Source organism: Salmo salar, unplaced genomic scaffold (genome assembly GCF_965601325.2).
Source record: "Salmo salar unplaced genomic scaffold, fSalSal1 ptg000465l, whole genome shotgun sequence".
Classification (NCBI taxonomy): domain Eukaryota; kingdom Metazoa; phylum Chordata; class Actinopteri; order Salmoniformes; family Salmonidae; genus Salmo; species Salmo salar.
Window position 1 is genome coordinate 248,752 of NW_027675394.1, and position 20,064 is coordinate 268,815.

At 37.0% G+C, this 20,064-nt stretch overlaps 1 long non-coding RNA gene across 1 annotated transcript; it reads left to right on the forward strand.

Moving 5' to 3' along the window:
* Window positions 1-6,154: 6,154 nt before the first annotated feature.
* LOC145876143 (uncharacterized) lies at window positions 6,155-11,435 on the forward strand. The gene is made up of 3 exons (XR_014391438.1): window positions 6,155-7,172; window positions 9,447-10,068; window positions 10,268-11,435. It is a non-coding gene; the product is annotated as an uncharacterized LOC145876143 (long non-coding RNA).
* The last annotated feature ends 8,629 nt before the right edge of the window (window positions 11,436-20,064 follow it).

The window sequence follows — 20,064 nt, forward strand, 5'->3', positions numbered from 1 at the left end:
AGATTACATGGAGAGGGGGGGACCTGATCCTATATCATAATGAATCAGATTACATGGAGAGGGGGGACCTGATCCTAGATTATAATGAATCAGATTACATGGAGAGGAGGACCTGATCCTAGATCATAATGAATCAGATTACATGGAGAGGAGGGGACCTGATCCTAGATCATAATGAATCAGATTACATGGAGAGGAGGACCTGATCCTAGATCATAATGAATCAGGTTACATGGACAGGGGGACCTGATCCTGATTCCTCCTTTGAGACACTGCCTTTATGAATAAGGAATGCTGTTGTAAAGTCTAGTTACAGCAGGTGTTTACTGCCATCTAGTGGAAGATACCAATAAAACACTTTATTATCAGGGTGGGGAGACGGCTGAGTGCAGGATCCATGGTGAGATGACAAAAGAGGAAAACACACTATATGGAGAGAAGTACAAATAAAGTATTTCTGAACAATAAAGGACATAGTAAGATAATGAATACCTGGAATTACATATTATTACTAGTTAGTAGATCTCTTCTGTCATCATTATTTAACCACACACCGGTGACGTCAGAAGGGACGTGATTTCCTCATATGAAAGTGAAAGTAACTGTGGTTACAAAATGTAGCGCACATTTCTCAGCAACATTAGAAGCAGGATAAATGTGTTGATTTGAAGGACAGACTGACAGACTGGTAAGTCTTGGCTACATATAACTATTATAAAGTTAGGTCGTAGTCAGACATTCAATAGACAGAGTAACCTTGAGATATGATTCTTTATCATGCTGACCAACCTGGGCCCGGTTTCTGCGATAGAATTTAGACTTAACGCTGGAAACGCATAAGAAGTGGTAAACGATAATTAACAAAATACAGTGTTGAGTAAACGCTATTTTACAAATAAAAAGGTGTGTAAGTGCGTTTACGTGGGTTTACCCTCCACCACATCCCCGTTGAGGTGGTGTGCAGCGTAGAGTGCATAGTCATTTAGTCTCTATGGGCCAGATGGTGAGGGCCACAGCATAGTCCTTTAGTCTCTATGGGAAAATAAACTGTTCAGATGGGGGTCTATAACATCCAATCACATACTCCTCAAGATGAGGCTCATGATTTATAAGTTATATACCTTTTAATCTTTACATATATTGTCTTTATTTAAACCAAGGTAGTTTGAGTTAGTAGCGATGAAGTAGCAACTGTCAGCTGCTGTAAACCTGTGACAGTCTTCATAGGAGAGCTGATCTCGGATCAGTTTAGCTTATTATATCATATTGATACTGCTGTAAACCTGTGACAGTCTTCATAGGAGAGCTGATCTCAGATCAGTTTAGCTGTTTATATCATATTGATACTCCTGTAAAGTCAGGTTACAGCAGGTGTTTACTGCCATCTAGTGGAAGATATTTTATTTTTATTTCACTTTTATTTAACTAGGTAAGTCAGAACAAATTCTTATTAACAATGACGGCCTACCCCGGCCAAACCTTGACGACGCTGGGCCAATTGTGCGCCGCCCTATGGGACTCCCAACCATGCAGCCTGGACTCTAACCAGGTACTGCAGTGACGCAAGAGGCGGGACTCTGCACCACTCGGGAGGTGGCTGAGCTGAAACAGAAAGTAAAGTTGTTCTTTTGTTCAGGATCCATTTTGAGACGACAGAGCAGAAAACACTATATGGAGACTATTGAAAAATAAAGTAAGTATTTCTGAACATTAATTTATTCTAAAGGACAGAGTAAGAGAATGAATATCTGGAATGAGATATTACTAGTTAGTATAACTGCTACTTGAGCTGAGTTGCTGACAGACAGCAGTTTTCAAAGTGGAAACTAATCAGTAGGTCTACATGTTATCAGTAAAACGTCTGGTAAAGATGGTGGAGGAGCTTTTACATTATATGGTTTTATGTTTATCTCAGGGTTTCTCATCCTTTGGTTCTTACCAGCACTTACACACCTGATTCAACTAATCATCAAATATTTTTAGACAGTTTAATATTTGAGGCATACAAGTGAACATTCTCAAATTAAAACTTTTGGGTTTGGTAGATCTGTTAACAATTATTATAGTCCTACAGTAACTCATATTTTGGAGAGAAAAAAACACAACTAAACCTGGTTTCCAGTAAATTGTATGTAACTATTGTGACCTCAAAGAAATAGAGAATGAAACTAATTTGATCCTCTATTGCCCTTTCTACCACGATATACGCTTGCTCTTATTCCAGAAAGCACACCAGATATACCCTGGCAGTATGTGATGAGGAGAAATTAAATGTTTTTTTGTCCATTGTGTATTTCCATTTGCAGAATATTTAGATGTTACCTTTATTTAAACTAGGCAGGTCAGTTATGAACAAATTCTTATTTTCAATGACAGCTCAATGAAAATAAGAATTTGTTCATAACTGACTTGCCTAGTTTAAATAAAGGTAAAACCTAAATATTCTGCAAATGGAAATACACAATGGACAAAAAACATTTAATTTGTCCTCATCACATACTAGGAACAGTGGGTTAACTGCCTTGTTCAGGGGCAGAACAACAGATATGTACCTAGACTGTCTCCCATATGAATCTTCTCTTTGTGCCAGACTGGGTTCAAATGCCTTCTGTTTATTTTTTTCTGTATATATTATGTATGTGTATATATACAGTGTGTATGTATGTATGTGTATATATACAGTGTGTATGTATGTATGTGTATATATACAGTGTGTATGTATGTATGTGTGTATATACAGTGTGTATGTATGTATGTGTATATATACAGTGTGTATGTATGTATGTGTATATATGTATGTGTATATATACAGTGTGTATGTATGTATGTATGTGTATATACAGTGTGTATGTATGTATGTGTATATATACAGTGTGTATGTATGTGTATATATACAGTGTGTATGTATGTATGTGTATATATACAGTGTGTATGTATGTATGTGTATATATACAGTGTGTATGTATGTATGTGTATATATACAGTGTGTATGTATGTGTGTGTATATATACAGTGTGTATGTATGTATGTGTATATATACAGTGTGTATGTATGTGTGTGTATATATACAGTGTGTATGTATGTATGTGTATATATACAGTGTGTATGTATGTATGTGTATATATACAGTGTGTATGTATGTATGTGTATATATACAGTGTGTATGTATGTATGTGTATATATACAGTGTGTATGTATGTATGTGTATATATACAGTGTGTATGTATGTATGTGTATATATACAGTGTGTATGTATGTATGTATGTGTGTGTATATATACAGTGTGTATGTATGTGTGTGTATATATACAGTGTGTATGTATGTATGTGTATATATACAGTGTGTATGTATGTATGTATGTGTATATATACAGTGTGTATGTATGTATGTGTATATATACAGTGTGTATGTATGTATGTGTATATATACAGTGTGTATGTATGTATGTGTATATATACAGTGTGTATGTATGTATGTATGTATGTATGTATGTATGTATATATACAGTGTGTATGTATGTATGTGTACATATACAGTGTGTATGTATGTATGTGTATATATACAGTGTATATGTTATGTATGTGTATATATACAGTGTGTATGTATGTATGTGTATATATACAGTGTGTATGTATGTATGTGTATATATACAGTGTGTATGTATGTATGTGTATATATACAGTGTGTATGTATGTATGTGTATATATACAGTGTGTATGTATGTATGTATGTATGTATGTATGTATGTATGTATGTATGTATGTATGTATGTATGTGTGTGTATATATACAGTGTGTATGTATGTATGTGTATATATACAGTGTGTATGTATGTATGTATGTGTATATATACAGTGTGTATGTATGTATGTGTATATATACAGTGTGTATGTATGTATGTGTATATATACAGTGTGTATGTATGTATGTGTATATATACAGTGTGTATGTATGTATGTATGTATGTATGTATGTATGTATATATACAGTGTGTATGTATGTATGTGTACATATACAGTGTGTATGTATGTATGTGTATATATACAGTGTATATGTTATGTATGTGTATATATACAGTGTGTATGTATGTATGTGTATATATACAGTGTGTATGTATGTATGTGTATATATACAGTGTGTATGTATGTATGTGTATATATACAGTGTGTATGTATGTATGTATGTATGTATGTATGTATGTATGTATGTATGTATGTATGTATGTATGTATGTATGTATATATACAGTGTGTATGTATGTATGTGTATATATACAGTGTGTATGTATGTATGTGTATATATACAGTGTGTATGTATGTATGTGTATATATACAGTGTGTATGTATGTATGTGTATATATATACAGTGTGTATGTATGTATGTGTATATATACAGTGTGTATGTATGTATGTATGTATGCGTATATATACAGTGTGTATGTATGTATGTGTATATATACAGTGTGTATGTATGTTATGTATGTGTATATATACAGTGTGTATGTATGTATGTATGTATGTGTATATATACAGTGTGTATGTATGTATGTATGTATGTATGTGTATATATACAGTGTGTATGTATGTATGTATGTATGTGTATATATACAGTGTGTATGTATGTATGTATGTGTATATATACAGTGTGTATGTATGTATGTATGTGTATATATACAGTGTATATGTTATGTATGTGTATATATACAGTGTGTATGTATGTATGTATGTGTATATATACAGTGTGTATGTATGTATGTGTATATATACAGTGTATATGTTATGTATGTGTATATATACAGTGTGTATGTATGTATGTGTATATATACAGTGTGTATGTATGTATGTATGTGATGTATATATATACAGTGTGTATGTATGTATGTGTATATATACAGTGTGTATGTATGTATGTGTATATATACAGTGTATATGTTATGTATGTGTATATATACAGTGTGTATGTATGTATGTGTATATATACAGTGTGTATGTATGTATGTGTATATATACAGTGTGTATGTATGTATGTATGTGATGTGTATATATACAGTGTGTATGTATGTGTGTATATTATTGTTCTGCTCTAGGGATATAATTATTGTTTGCATCACCTTATTTACTATTATGTATTGATTTTTACCTTACGTTGTTTTCATTCTTCATGTGATGCTCAATGCAGAGAGCACTGAAGAGGAATTATCATTTAATTACCACAGTGAATTATTGTAATGTTTATTTATGTGGCAATTAACCCCATAAGGGATGGGTTGCCAGTTGGCGATTTGACACAAAAATAAAATGTCATTCATTCATTCATTTTTCATTCATATTATTTAATTTAAGTTTTTCTGTGTACCCCTAATATCACTTCCACCCTGTTAGTTTGTTGTAATTCCTAGAGCAAAACAGAGAACACCATCATGTCCGTACGAGTCTCAGCTTTCAATAGAGGTATCATAATAGTTTGTTGGCCAAACCATTCAGATTTTGTGAGAAGACAGATTTTCAGGATGTCGCATGGTCTGACAAACACCACTCTAGCTCTGACAACTAGATCATAATGAATCAGATTACATGGAGAGGGGGACCTGATCCTAGATCATAATGAATCAGATTACATGGAGAGGGGGGACCTGATCCTAGATCATAATGAATCAGATTACATGGAGAGGGGGACCTGATCCTAGATCATAATGAATCAGATTACATGGAGAGGGGGACCTGATCCTAGATCATAATGAATCAGATTACATGGAGAGGGGGGGACCTGATCCTAGATCATAATGAATCAGATTACATGGAGAGGAGGGACCTGATCCTAGATCATAATGAATCAGATTACATGGAGAGGAGGGACCTGATCCTAGATCATAATGAATCAGATTACATGGAGAGGGGGGGACCTGATCCTAGATCATAATGAATCAGATTACATGGAGAGGAGGGACCTGATCCTAGATCATAATGAATCAGATTACATGGAGAGGAGGGACCTGATCCTAGATCATAATGAATCAGATTACATGGAGAGGGGGGGACCTGATCCTAGATCATAATGAATCAGATTACATGGAGAGGAGGGACCTGATCCTAGATCATAATGAATCAGATTACTGGAGAGGGGGGACCTGATCCTAGATCATAATGAATCAGATTACATGGAGAGGGGGGACCTGATCCAAGATCATAATGAATCAGATTACATGGAGAGGGGGGACCTGATCCTAGATCATAATGAATCAGATTACATAGACAGGGGGAGCTGATCCTGGTTCAGCACTCCTCCTTTGAGACACTGCCTTTATGAATAAGGAATGCTGTTGTAAAGTCTAGTTACAGCAGGTGTTTACTGCCATCTAGTGGAAGATACCAATAAAACACTTTATTATCAGGGTGGGGAGACGGCTGAGTGCAGGATCCATGGTGAGATGACAAAAGAGGAAAACACACTATATGGAGAGAAGTACAAATAAAGTATTTCTGAACAATAAAGGACAGAGTAAGATAATGAATACCTGGAATTACATATTATTACTAGTTAGTAGATCTCTTCTGTCATCATTATTTACCCATACACCGGTGACGTCAGAAGGGACGTGATTTCCTCATATGAAAGTGAAAGTAACTGTGGTTACAAAATGTAGCGCACATTTCTCAGCAACATTAGAAGCAGGATAAATGTGTTGATTTGAAGGACAGACGTACAGACTCTGGTAAGTCTTGGCTACATATAACTATTATAAAGTTAGGTCGTAGTCAGACATTCAATAGACAGAGTAGGCTTGAGATATGATTCTTTATCATGCTGACCAACCTGGGCCCGTTTTCCACGATGGAATTTAGGCTTAACGCTGGAAACGCATAAGAAGTGGTAAACGATAATTAACAAAATACAAAGTTGAGTAAACGCTATTTTACAAATAAAAAGGTGCGTAAGCGCGTTTACGTGGGTTTACCCTCCACCACATCCCCGTTGATGTGGTGTGCAGCGTAGAGTGTATAGTCATTTAGTCTCTATAGACCAGGTGGCCAGTTGGTGAGAAACTGTTCAGATGGGGTGGTTTAGACCACTGCACCACCCAGGAGGTGACTGAAAGTAAATATGTGATTTTGTACAGGATCCATTTTGAGATGACAGAGCAGAAAACACTATATGGACAATACTGACAAATAAAGTAAGTATTTATGAACAATAATTCATTCTAAATGACAGAGTATGTGAATGAATACCAGGAATGATATATTACTAGTTAGTAGAACTGCTACTTGAGCTGAGTTGCTGACAGACAGCAGTTTTCAAAGTGGAAACTAATCAGTAGGTCTACATGTTATCAGTAAAACGTCTGGTAAAGATGGTGGAGGAGCTTTTACATTATATGGTTTTATGTTTATCTCAGGGTTTCTCATCCTTTGGTTCTTATCCAGCACGTACACACCTTACAGGGGAAAAACACAACTAAACCTGATTTCCAGTAAATTATAAGTTTAGCTAAAATAATGTAAGAGAGATGTCTTGAAGAAGGACTATAACATTTTTTAAGCAAGATTCAGAACAATGTCACGTTACTGCTGTCTCATGTAACTGACTGTTAGCCCCACCCTCTGGTTACTGTTGTTATGTGAAGGGTGACACCTTGACTACAGTTGAAACTGACTGTTAGCTCCACCCTCTGGTTACTGTTGTTATGTGAAGAGTGACTCCTTGACTACAGTTGAAACTGACTGTTAGCCCCACCCTCTGGTTACTGTTGTTATATGAAGGGTGACACCTTGACTACAGTTGAAACTGACTGTTAGCTCCACCCTCTGGTTACTGTTGTTATGTGAAGGGTGACTCCTTGACTACAGTTGAAACTGACTGTTAGCCCCACCCTCTGGTTACTGTTGTTATATGAAGGGTGACACCTTGACTACAGTTGAAACTGACTGTTAGCCCCACCCTCTGGTTACTGTTGTTATGTGAAGGGTGACACCTTGACTACAGTTGAAACTGACTGTTAGCCCCACCCTCTGGTTACTGTTGTTATGTGAAGGGTGACACCTTGACTACAGTTGAAACTGACTGTTAGCCCCACCCTCTGGTTACTGTTGTTATGTGAAGGGTGACACCTTGACTACAGTTGAAACTGACTGTTAGCTCCACCCTCTGGTTACTGTTGTTATATGAAGGGTGACACCTTGACTACAGTTGAAACTGACTGTTAGCTCCACCCTCTGGTTACTGTTGTTATATGAAGGGTGACTCCTTGACTACAGTTGAAACTGACTGTTAGCTCCACCCTCTGGTTACTGTTGTTATGTGAAGGGTGACTCCTTGACTACAGTTGAAACTGACTGTTAGCCCCACCCTCTGGTTACTGTTGTTATGTGAAGGGTGACTCCTTGACTACAGTTGAAACTGACTGTTAGCTCCACCCTCTGGTTACTGTTGTTATGTGAAGGGTGACACCTTGACTACAGTTGAAACTGACTGTTAGCCCCACCCTCTGGTTACTGTTGTTATGTGAAGGGTGACTCCTTGACTACAGTTGAAACTGACTGTTAGCCCCACCCTCTGGTTACTGTTGTTATGTGAAGGGTGACTCCTTGACTACAGTTGAAACTGACTGTTAGCCCCACCCTCTGGTTACTGTTGTTATGTGAAGGGTGACACCTTGACTACAGTTGAAACTGACTGTTAGCTCCACCCTCTGGTTACTGTTGTTATGTGAAGGGTGACACCTTGACTACAGTTGAAACTGACTGTTAGCTCCACCCTCTGGTTACTGTTGTTATGTGAAGGGTGACACCTTGACTACAGTTGAAACTGACTGTTAGCTCCACCCTCTGGTTACTGTTGTTATGTGAAGGGTGACTCCTTGACTACAGTTGAAACTGACTGTTAGCTCCACCCTCTGGTTACTGTTGTTATGTGAAGGGTGACTCCTTGACTACAGTTGAAACTGAATATAAGAAAGTATCTGTACAGGGTCATTTTGAGATGACAGAGCAGCTCATAGTTTCATCTCTAAACTGCAACTCAGTTTCCAAGTAAAGTGAGTATTTCAGGTTAATAATGTAGAATAAAGTAGAGGGAACATTTGGAATCCACTAAACTAGTGTAGGAGTTCTGCTGAGTCATTCCTACCATGTGGTGCCTTTTCTGTCCCCGGGAAATATCAGTTCTTATTTAGTGTAAAATGTGGATTCAAAAAGGCTTTAAATATAAGGTGTCCTTTACCTTATAAACACCAAAATATGGATCCTGAAAGGGAATGTTATGCATTTTAACACTTTTTGTCAGAAGATGTAGGCGTTTTTGTCCCCAGGTGTTATTTATCAACTTCTACAATAAATATAAGCCATAAAATAACAAAATGTTAAACTGTTTCTTCATTATTTTATAGTCCTAGTTGAAGTCTCTTTCATCAATGACTTTTTTCATGATTATTGTATTTATCTATCCATAGGGGAAGCCTGGGCAACTGAAATGTCTGAGCTTTTTCAACAGTGTAACTATGAACATCTGTACCAAAACCAAATGAAGGGAGACATAGATATGATTAAAAAACAACTGTTGATGCGACATGAAAAAAAGATGGGTGGAGGAGATGAATCATAAATCCAAATTGAGAACCTTTTGTTTGATTCAGGGTGAATTGGTGTGTGAGAGATATATTATGTATAACCTACCTAAAAGCAAGAGATCTCTATGTGCACAGGGAAGATCAGGGATATTGTCTCTGTGTATTGAAACAGGTCAGATCAGGGATATTGCCTCTGCGTATTGAAACAGGTCAGATCAGGGATATTGTCTCTGCGTATTGAAACAGTTCAGATCAGGGATATTTCATCTGCGTATTGAAACAGTTCAGATCAGGGATATTGTCTCTGCGTATTGAAACAGTTCAGATCAGGGATATTTCCTCTGAGTATTGAAACAGGTCAGATCAGGGATATTGTCTCTGAGTATTGAAACAGGTCAGATCAGGGATATTGTCTCTGCGTATTGAAACAGGTTATTTCAGGGATATTGTCTCTGTGTATTGAAACAGGTACGATCATGGATATTGCCTCTGAGTATTGAAACAGGTAAGATCAGAGATATTTTCTCTGAGTATTGAAACAGGTAAGATCAGGGATATTTTCTCTGAGTATTGATACAGGTCAGTATTGTGGTGAAATGGAGGAAAGACTATGTAACTATTGTGACCTTAAAGAAATAGAGAATTAAACTGATTTAATCCTCTATTTCCTTTTCTACCATGACATACGCTTGCTCTTATTCCAGAAAGACCACCAGATATACCCTGGCAGTATGTGATGAGTGATGAGGAGAAATTGAAATGTTTTTTTTGTCCATTGTGTATTTCCGTTTGTGGAATATTTAGATAAATCCTGGAATATAAGAAAAATGTTTACCTATAATTAAATTGTAAAAATATTTAGCTTCTGCGTGGTAAATGGTACATGTGTATATAGATTGTGTATAGACTTGTCTCCCATATGACTCATCTATGTGGTAAATGGTATGTGTGTATATAGATTGTGTATAGACTTGTCTCCCATATGAGTCTTCTATGTGGTAAATGGTATGTGTATATAGATTGTGTATAGACTTGTCTCCCATATGAATCTTCTATGTGGTAAATGGTACATGTGTATATAGATTGTGTATAGACTTGTCTCCCATATGAATCTTCTATGTGGTAAATGGTACATGTGTATATAGATTGTGTATAGACTGTCTCCCATATGAATCTTCTATGTGGTAAATGGTACATGTGTATATAGATTGTGTATAGACTTGTCTCCCATATGAATCTTCTATGTGGTAAATGGTACATGTGTATATAGATTGTGTATAGACTTGTCTCCCATATGAATCTTCTATGTGGTAAATGGTATGTGTATATATAGATTGTGTATAGACTTGTCTCCCATATGAGTCTTCTATGTGGTAAATGGTATGTGTATATATAGATTGTGTATAGACTTGTCTCCCATATGAATCTTCTATGTGGTAAATGGTATGTGTATATATAGATTGTGTATAGACTTGTCTCCCATATGAATCTTCTCTTTGTGTCAGACTGGGTTCAAATTCCTTCTGTTTATTTTTTTCTGTATTTATTTATCTGTATATGTTATGTATGTATATATATACAGTATGTATATATGTATGTATGTGCATATATACAGTGTGTACATATGTATATTATTGTTCTGCTCTAGGGATATAATTATTGTTTGCATCACCTTATTTACTATTATGTATTGATTTTTACCTTATTTTTTTCACTATTCATGCGATGCCCAATGCAGAGAACACCGGAAGGAGAATTATCATTTAATTACCACAGTCAATTATTGTAATGTTTGTTTATGTGGCAATTAACCCCATAAGGGATGGGTTGCCAGTTGGCGATTTGACACGGAAATAAAATATCATTCATTCATTTGTTCATTCATTTTTCATTCATATTATTTAATTTAAGTTTTTCTGTGTACCCCTAATATCACTTTCCACCCTGTTAGTTTGCTGTAATTCCTAGAGCAACACATAGAACACCAGCTTGTTTGTACGAGTCACAGTTTACAACAGAGTGGTATCATAATAGTTTGTTGGCCAAACCGTTCAGACTCCACACACGATTTTGTGAGAAGACAGATTAGTCTGACAAACACCACTCTAGCTCTGACAACTAGATCATAGTGAATCAGATTAAATGGAGAGGAGGACCTGATCCTAGATCATAATGAATCAGATTACATGGAGAGGAGGGGGGACCTGATCCTAGATCATAATGAATCAGATTACATGGAGAGGGGGACCTGATCCTATATCATAATGAATCAGATTACATGGAGAGGAGGGACCTGATCCTAGATCAGCTCTGAGACACTTCCTTTATGAATTAGGGCCCAGGAGTCACCAGGACCAACTTTAAATTGCTCTGGATAAGAGCGTCTGCTCAATGACTAAAATGTAAAATGAGTCACCAGGACAGGCATTGACAGGACGGTCACAGCCACACGTTCACTGGTGAGGTAGGACACAAGATAACTGATAGATAGGAACAACAGTAATGATACATGGTTAGGTAGGACACAAGATAACTGTTAGATAGGAACAACAGTAATGATACATGGTTAGGTAGGACACAAGATAACTGTTAGATAGGAACAACAGTAATGATACATGGTTAGGTAGGACACAAGATAACTGTTAGATAGGAACAACAGTAATGATACATGGTTAGGTAGGACACAAGATAACTGTTAGATAGGAACAACAGTAATGATACATGGTTAGGTAGGACACAAGATAACTGTTAGATAGGAACAACAGTAATGATACATGGTTAGGTAGGACACAAGATAACTGTTAGATAGGAACAACAGTAATGATACATGGTTAGGTAGGACACAAGATAACTGTTAGATAGGAACAACAGTAATGATACATGGTTAGGTAGGACACAAGATAACTGATAGATAGGAACAACAGTAATGATACATGGTTAGGTAGGACACAAGATAACTGTTAGATAGGAACAACAGTAATGATACATGGTTAGGTAGGATACAAGATAACTGTTAGATAGTAACAACAGTAATGATACCATAAATAAACAGAATATTCCTCATTTCAATTGAAATGGGTTAAATTAAATAGTAACGTTAACTGAAATCTGGACACTGACTGGAGGTCTATAATCTAATATAATATTAACTGAAATCTGGACACTGACTGTAGTCCTATAATCTAATATAATATTAACTGAAATCTGGACACTGACTGTAGGCCTATAATCTAATATAATATGAACTGAAATCTGGACACTGACTGTCGGCTATAATCTAATATAATATTAATTGAAATATGGACACTGACTGTCGGCTATAATCTAATATAATATTAACTCCTGAAGAATTATGCATTTCTTGTATTTTAACTGTTTAAGACGGTCCCCTTTTCTAATAGAGGCCGGAATGTGATCAATACCCACAGCTTGTAGGTGTAACCGATGTGAAATGGCTAGTTAGTTAGCGGTGGTGCGCGCTAATAGCATTTCAATCGGTGACGTCACTCGCTCTGAGACTTGAAGTAGGGTTTCCCCTTGCGTTGCAAGGGCCGCGGCTTTTGTGGCGCGATGGGTAACGTTGCTTCGTGGGGTGTCAGTTGTTGATGTGTGCAAGGGTCCCTGGTTTGAGCCCGGGTTGGGGCGAAGAGAGGGAGGCAGGGTTGCCTTGGTGTAAGGACTTATAGTGCCTTGCCATGGGGTAGTCGTCACTGCCTACCCGTATGGCATACTTGTGTTCCGCTAGGCGGTCTTGAAGGCGTCTCTTTGTCCGTCCAATGTAGAACACCTTGCACTGTGGACATTCCAATCTATAGATGACATGAGTGGTTTTGCAGTTAATGAAATGCTTGACGTAATACTCCATTTTGGAAGCTGTATCAACAAAATACTTTTTCTGTGCAATATTTCTGCAGTGGTTACATTTAAAAGAGCCCTTGGGTTTGTGGTCAAGCCAAGTTTTTTGAGAGTCACCCGGAAGATAACTGTGTACTAATTTATCATTTAGGGTAGGACATCTTTTAAAGCTTATGACTGGTGGCTCAGGAAAGACTTGGCGTAGTAGAGTATCACTTTGGATAATTCCCCAATTATTTTTAATGATTATTTTAATGTTCTCTGCTTCAGTACTGTATTTTGTGGGTATTGATCACATTCCGGCCTCTATTAGAAAAGGGGACCGTCTTAAACAGTTAAACCAAAGGGAAAGTTTTTGGATTTACAAACTACAGGCCACTAAATACCCTGGTTTACATGAAGATATGGATTTACAAACTACAGGCCACTAAATACCCTGGTTTACATGAAGATATGGATTTACAAACTACAGGCCACTAAATACCCTGGTTTACATGAAGATATGGATTTACAAACTACAGGCCACTAAATACCCTGGTTTACATGAAGATATGGATTTACAAACTACAGGCCACTAAATACCCTGGTTTACATGAAGATATGGATTTACAAACTACAAGCCACTAAATACCCTGGTTTACATGAAGATATGGATTTACAAACTACAGGCCACTAAATACCCTGGTTTACATGAAGATATGGATTTACAAAGTACAGGCCACTAAATACCCTGGTTTACATGAAGATATGGATTTACAAACTACAAGCCACTAAATACCCTGGTTTACATGAAGATATGGATTTACAAACTACAGGCCACTAAATACCCTGGTTTACATGAAGATATGGATTTACAAACTACAGGCCACTAAATACCCTGGTTTACATGAAGATATGGATTTACAAACTACAGGCCACTAAATACCCTGGTTTACATGAAGATATGGATTTACAAACTACAGGCCACTAAATACCCTGGTTTACATGAAGATATGGATTTACAAACTACAGGCCACTAAATACCCTGGTTTACATGAAGATATGGATTTACAAACTACAGGCCACTAAATACCCTGGTTTACATGAAGATATGGATTTACAAACTACAGGCCACTAAATACCCTGGTTTACATGAAGATATGGATTTACAAACTACAAGCCACTAAATACCCTGGTTTACATGAAGATATGGATTTACAAACTACAGGCCACTAAATACCCTGGTTTACATGAAGATATGGATTTACAAACTACAGGCCACTAAATACCCTGGTTTACATGAAGATATGGATTTACAAACTACAGGCCACTAAATACCCTGGTTTACATGAAGATATGGATTTACAAACTACAGGCCACTAAATACCCTGGTTTACATGAAGATATGGATTTACAAACTACAGGCCACTAAATACCCTGGTTTACATGAAGATATGGATTTACAAACTACAGGCCACTAAATACCCTGGTTTACATGAAGATATGGATTTACAAACTACAGGCCACTAAATACCCTGGTTTACATGAAGATATGGATTTACAAACTACAGGCCACTAAATACCCTGGTTTACATGAAGATATGGATTTACAAACTACAGGCCACTAAATACCCTGGTTTACATGAAGATATGGATTTACAAACTACAGGCCACTAAATACCCTGGTTTACATGAAGATATGGATTTACAAACTACAGGCCACTAAATACCCTGGTTTACATGAAGATATGGATTTACAAACTACAGGCCACTAAATACCCTGGTTTACATGAAGATATGGATTTACAAACTACAGGCCACTAAATACCCTGGTTTACATGAAGATATGGATTTACAAACTACAGGCCACTAAATACCCTGGTTTACATGAAGATATGGATTTACAAACTACAGGCCACTAAATACCCTGGTTTACATGAAGATATGGATTTACAAACTACAGGCCACTAAATACCCTGGTTTACATGAAGATATGGATTTACAAACTACAGGCCACTAAATACCCTGGTTTACATGAAGATATGGATTTACAAACTACAGGCCACTAAATACCCTGGTTTACATGAAGATATGGATTTACAAACTACAGGCCACTAAATACCCTGGTTTACATGAAGATATGGATTTACAAACTACAGGCCACTAAATACCCTGGTTTACATGAAGATATGGATTTACAAACTACAGGCCACTAAATACCCTGGTTTACATGAAGATATGGATTTACAAACTACAGGCCACTAAATACCCTGGTTTACATGAAGATATGGATTTACAAACTACAGGCCACTAAATACCCTGGTTTACATGAAGATATGGATTTACAAACTACAGGCCACTAAATACCCTGGTTTACATGAAGATATGGATTTACAAACTACAGGCCACTAAATACCCTGGTTTACATGAAGATATGGATTTACAAACTACAGGCCACTAAATACCCTGGTTTACATGAAGATATGGATTTACAAACTACAGGCCACTAAATACCCTGGTTTACATGAAGATATGGATTTACAAACTACAGGCCACTAAATACCCTGGTTTACATGAAGATATGGATTTACAAACTACAGGCCACTAAATACCCTGGTTTACATGAAGATATGGATTTACAAACTACAGGCCACTAAATACCCTGGTTTACATGAAGATATGGATTTACAAACTACAGGCCACTAAATACCCTGGTTTACATGAAGATATGGATTTACAAACTACAGGCCACTAAATACCCTGGTTTACATGAAGATATGGATTTACAAACTACAGGCCACTAAATACCCTGGTTTACATGAAGATATGGATTTACAAACTACAGGCCACTAAATACCCTGGTTTACATGAAGATATGGATTTACAAACTACAGGCCACTAAATACCCTGGTTTACATGAAGATATGGATTTACAAACTACAAGCCACTAAATACCCTGGTTTACATGAAGATATGGATTTACAAACTACAGGCCACTAAATACCCTGGTTTACATGAAGATATGGATTTACAAACTACAGGCCACTAAATACCCTGGTTTACATGAAGATATGGATTTACAAACTACAGGCCACTAAATACCCTGGTTTACATGAAGATATGGATTTACAAACTACAGGCCACTAAATACCCTGGTTTACATGAAGATATGGATTTACAAACTACAGGCCACTAAATACCCTGGTTTACATGAAGATATGGATTTACAAACTACAGGCCACTAAATACCCTGGTTTACATGAAGATATGGATTTACAAACTACAAGCCACTAAATACCCTGGTTTACATGAAGATATGGATTTACAAACTACAAGCCACTAAATACCCTGGTTTACATGAAGATATGGATTTACAAACTACAGGCCACTAAATACCCTGGTTTACATGAAGATATGGATTTACAAACTACAAGCCACTAAATACCCTGGTTTACATGAAGATATGGATTTACAAACTACAAGCCACTAAATACCCTGGTTTACATGAAGATATGGATTTCTCACCCTTCCTGTAGGGTTGTGATAGGTCCATTCCTGTAGGGTTGTGATAGGTCCATTCCTGTAGGGTTGTGATAGGTCCATTTGCTGTCATCTAGTGGTCTTTCTTCTCAATTGCCCTCAGCTATGTTTAGACTGTTGTTCATGTTTTGTTGGGTTCAAGTGTACTAGGGAATAGATTGCTTTCTTGTTCTTGACTTCTCTCCCAGACATGTTTAGGGTTGGAACTACCTTGCTGGGTGTTCTAGTGCCTCTAGCTTGGAGTTGTATTATCTTTCCTTTTTTGTGATAACACAGCCACAGTGTTTCACTTTTTAATGTGTATAGTATTGCTTACTAGGTGTGTCCAATCAATTTTGTAACCACTCCCTCTCCAATTAGGGCTAATTGGAAAAGCTGTTAAAAAGAGGACATTGTATCATTTCTTTGTACTCCCTGACGAAGGCCATGCAGCCGAACCGCGTTGGATTTTTTTTTAAACATTGTTTCTATTGAACCTGCCATACTAATAAAGGCATTTTAATCAATTATATGAAGAGTGCCTTGGTCCTCCTTTCTTTTTGATGACCAACTCACCCCTTTTACCAAAGAGCACCTTCTGTCTACCAACATTTACTATTGTGTACCTTAGTAGCGCTTCCCTTCCTCATTTTTCTACTAGTTGAAAATAACTTCTATTTCACATTATAATCAACTACAATGCTTCACCTTCACCAATATAAACATGGTGTCTACTGGCTGTCAACAACTATAAACAAGAAAAAATATATATATTCTCCCCACTAGCTTCTACAATACTCCTCTTCCTAAAACTCCCTAGCTTCTAGAACTCTCGTCCCCTTGGAACGAGCCCAAACAAAACTCATCTCCGACACGGAAAAACGTGTAGTCAAAATAAATTGTGATCTATAGCAACGCACTAGCTAAACGCAAAAAAACTAATCTTTTTGACTGCCCACCCTTGAGACAATTTGCAACCAAGTTGTCCTCACCACAGACATGTCTGATTTCAAGAGGAAACTCCTGCAATATCCATAGTAACTTTCCACCTCACTGCGGAGCTTCTCTCTCTTTTCAGGGTTCACTAGATAGGCATGTTGTTGGAACGGGGCCCAGTCCCCAATGTCATGCTCTAGTACATTTGGTTTGGCACATCTGAGAATGAACCCTGATATTCTAAAAACAGGGCAACAATGTCAATATAATTGTACCAAAAAATTGTCAGTTGGTTGCATAAATAATTATGATTACTAAATGTTACATGAAATGAAAATATGAAATATCCCCAATGTCAAAACACAGTTTTAACGTGTCCAAATCAATAACCAATATGCAGAAACAGTTTGGGATATATTGAAAACCTAAACATAAAATGTGCTATATACACAAAACATGTGCCACAATAATCATATTACTTGTTTTTTTTTAAACAAGCAGCTTATAAACTGCACAAGCACCAGAAACACTGTTGTTTTGACAAGTAGCAATAAATCACTGATATCCATTAGGGGGGAAATCAGGTTGTACATGATGTTGAAACTAACACAACTAAAAAACACATGGAAATGGGAGATATATTTTACCTCACTGATTAGAGGACAACCTGCAGAAGACAGTCAGCTACATTTTGGACTGATGCATTTAAATTTAGGGGTCGCTAAACAAAGAAACACAACACTTATTTGTCATCACTCATCGATATCACGATGAGATCAATTGTACTAAACAAAGGAATGATCAATTGTGTGACAGAAGGGAGATGAGGTTACTCATCCTGTTAAAACGAACAGCTCAAAAACCACACGGAATCTGGGAATAATGTGTACATCCCTGGTTAGAGGACAACTTGTAGAAAACAGCCAGATACATTTTGAAGTGTTGCATTTTGATTCAAGTGGGTCGCCAACGTGATAAGTGGAACACAACTCTTCTTTTGTTAGTCACTTTTTGTTAAATCACATAAATAGTAACTCTTCCATTTCAGAGCCTGGATTTTCCCCCTGAGGCTAATATCCATATCATGTTGAAATCAATAGAACAGGGGACAAACGTTTAGGGTTCTACATTGTGACATCATTAAAATACTCCTTCTACAATGTTAAAACATTCTACATTGTGACATCATTAAAATACTCCTACTACAATGTTTAAACATTCTACATTGTGACATTAATTCATTGATATCATGAAATAACTCCTTCATGTATTTTCTGATGTTTGTTCAGATGTCTTTTATCGGTGAATCTCTTGTTACATTGACCACAGCTATAAGGTTTCTCTCCTGTGTGTGTTCTCTGGTGTTGAGTCAGATGGCCAGATGTTGTAAAACTCTTCCCACATTGACCACAGCTATAAGGTTTCTCTCATGTGTGTGTTCTCTGGTGTAGAGTCAGAGAGCCGGAAGTAGTAAAACTCTTCCCACATTGACCACAGATATAAGGTTTCTCTCCTGTGTGTGTTCTCTGGTGTAGAGTCAGAGAGCCAGATGTTGTAAAACTCTTCCCACATTGACCACAGATATAAGGTTTCTCTCCTGTGTGTATTCTCTGGTGCACTGTAAGATCGCCAGATTGACCAAAACTCTTCCCACATTGACCACAGCTATAAGGTTTCTCTCCTGTGTGTATTCTCTGGTGTGAAATCAGGTGGCTTAGCTGAGTAAAACTCTTCCCACATTGATCACAGCTATAAGGTTTCTCTCCTGTGTGTGTTCTTTGGTGCATCTTCAGATGGCTAGATTTATCAAAACTCTTCCCACATTGAGTACAGCAATAAGGTTTCTCTACTGTGTGGCTTCTCTGATGAATTTTAATGCCTGCTGATGAGGTGAATCTCTTCCCACAGTCAGAGCGGTGAATTATCTTCCCTGTGGGTCTCTGCTGGTGTTTCTTGAGGAGTTCTGATCTAGAGAGACTCTTCTCTGCCTCTTCAGCATCATGAGGTTGTTGAGGCTCCCCAGAGGATCCAAGATAGTGAAGTATCTCTCCTGTGTGAACAACAAAGTCAGACAGATGATTTAAAGGCCCACAACAGCGGTAATCCACTGTAAAAGGTGATGCCAACAGCGTAGCCATGATGTTATACAACAATTGACATCTGTAATGAATGTTAACATGATTTGATATTTGCCTTAAAATGAGCAAGAATA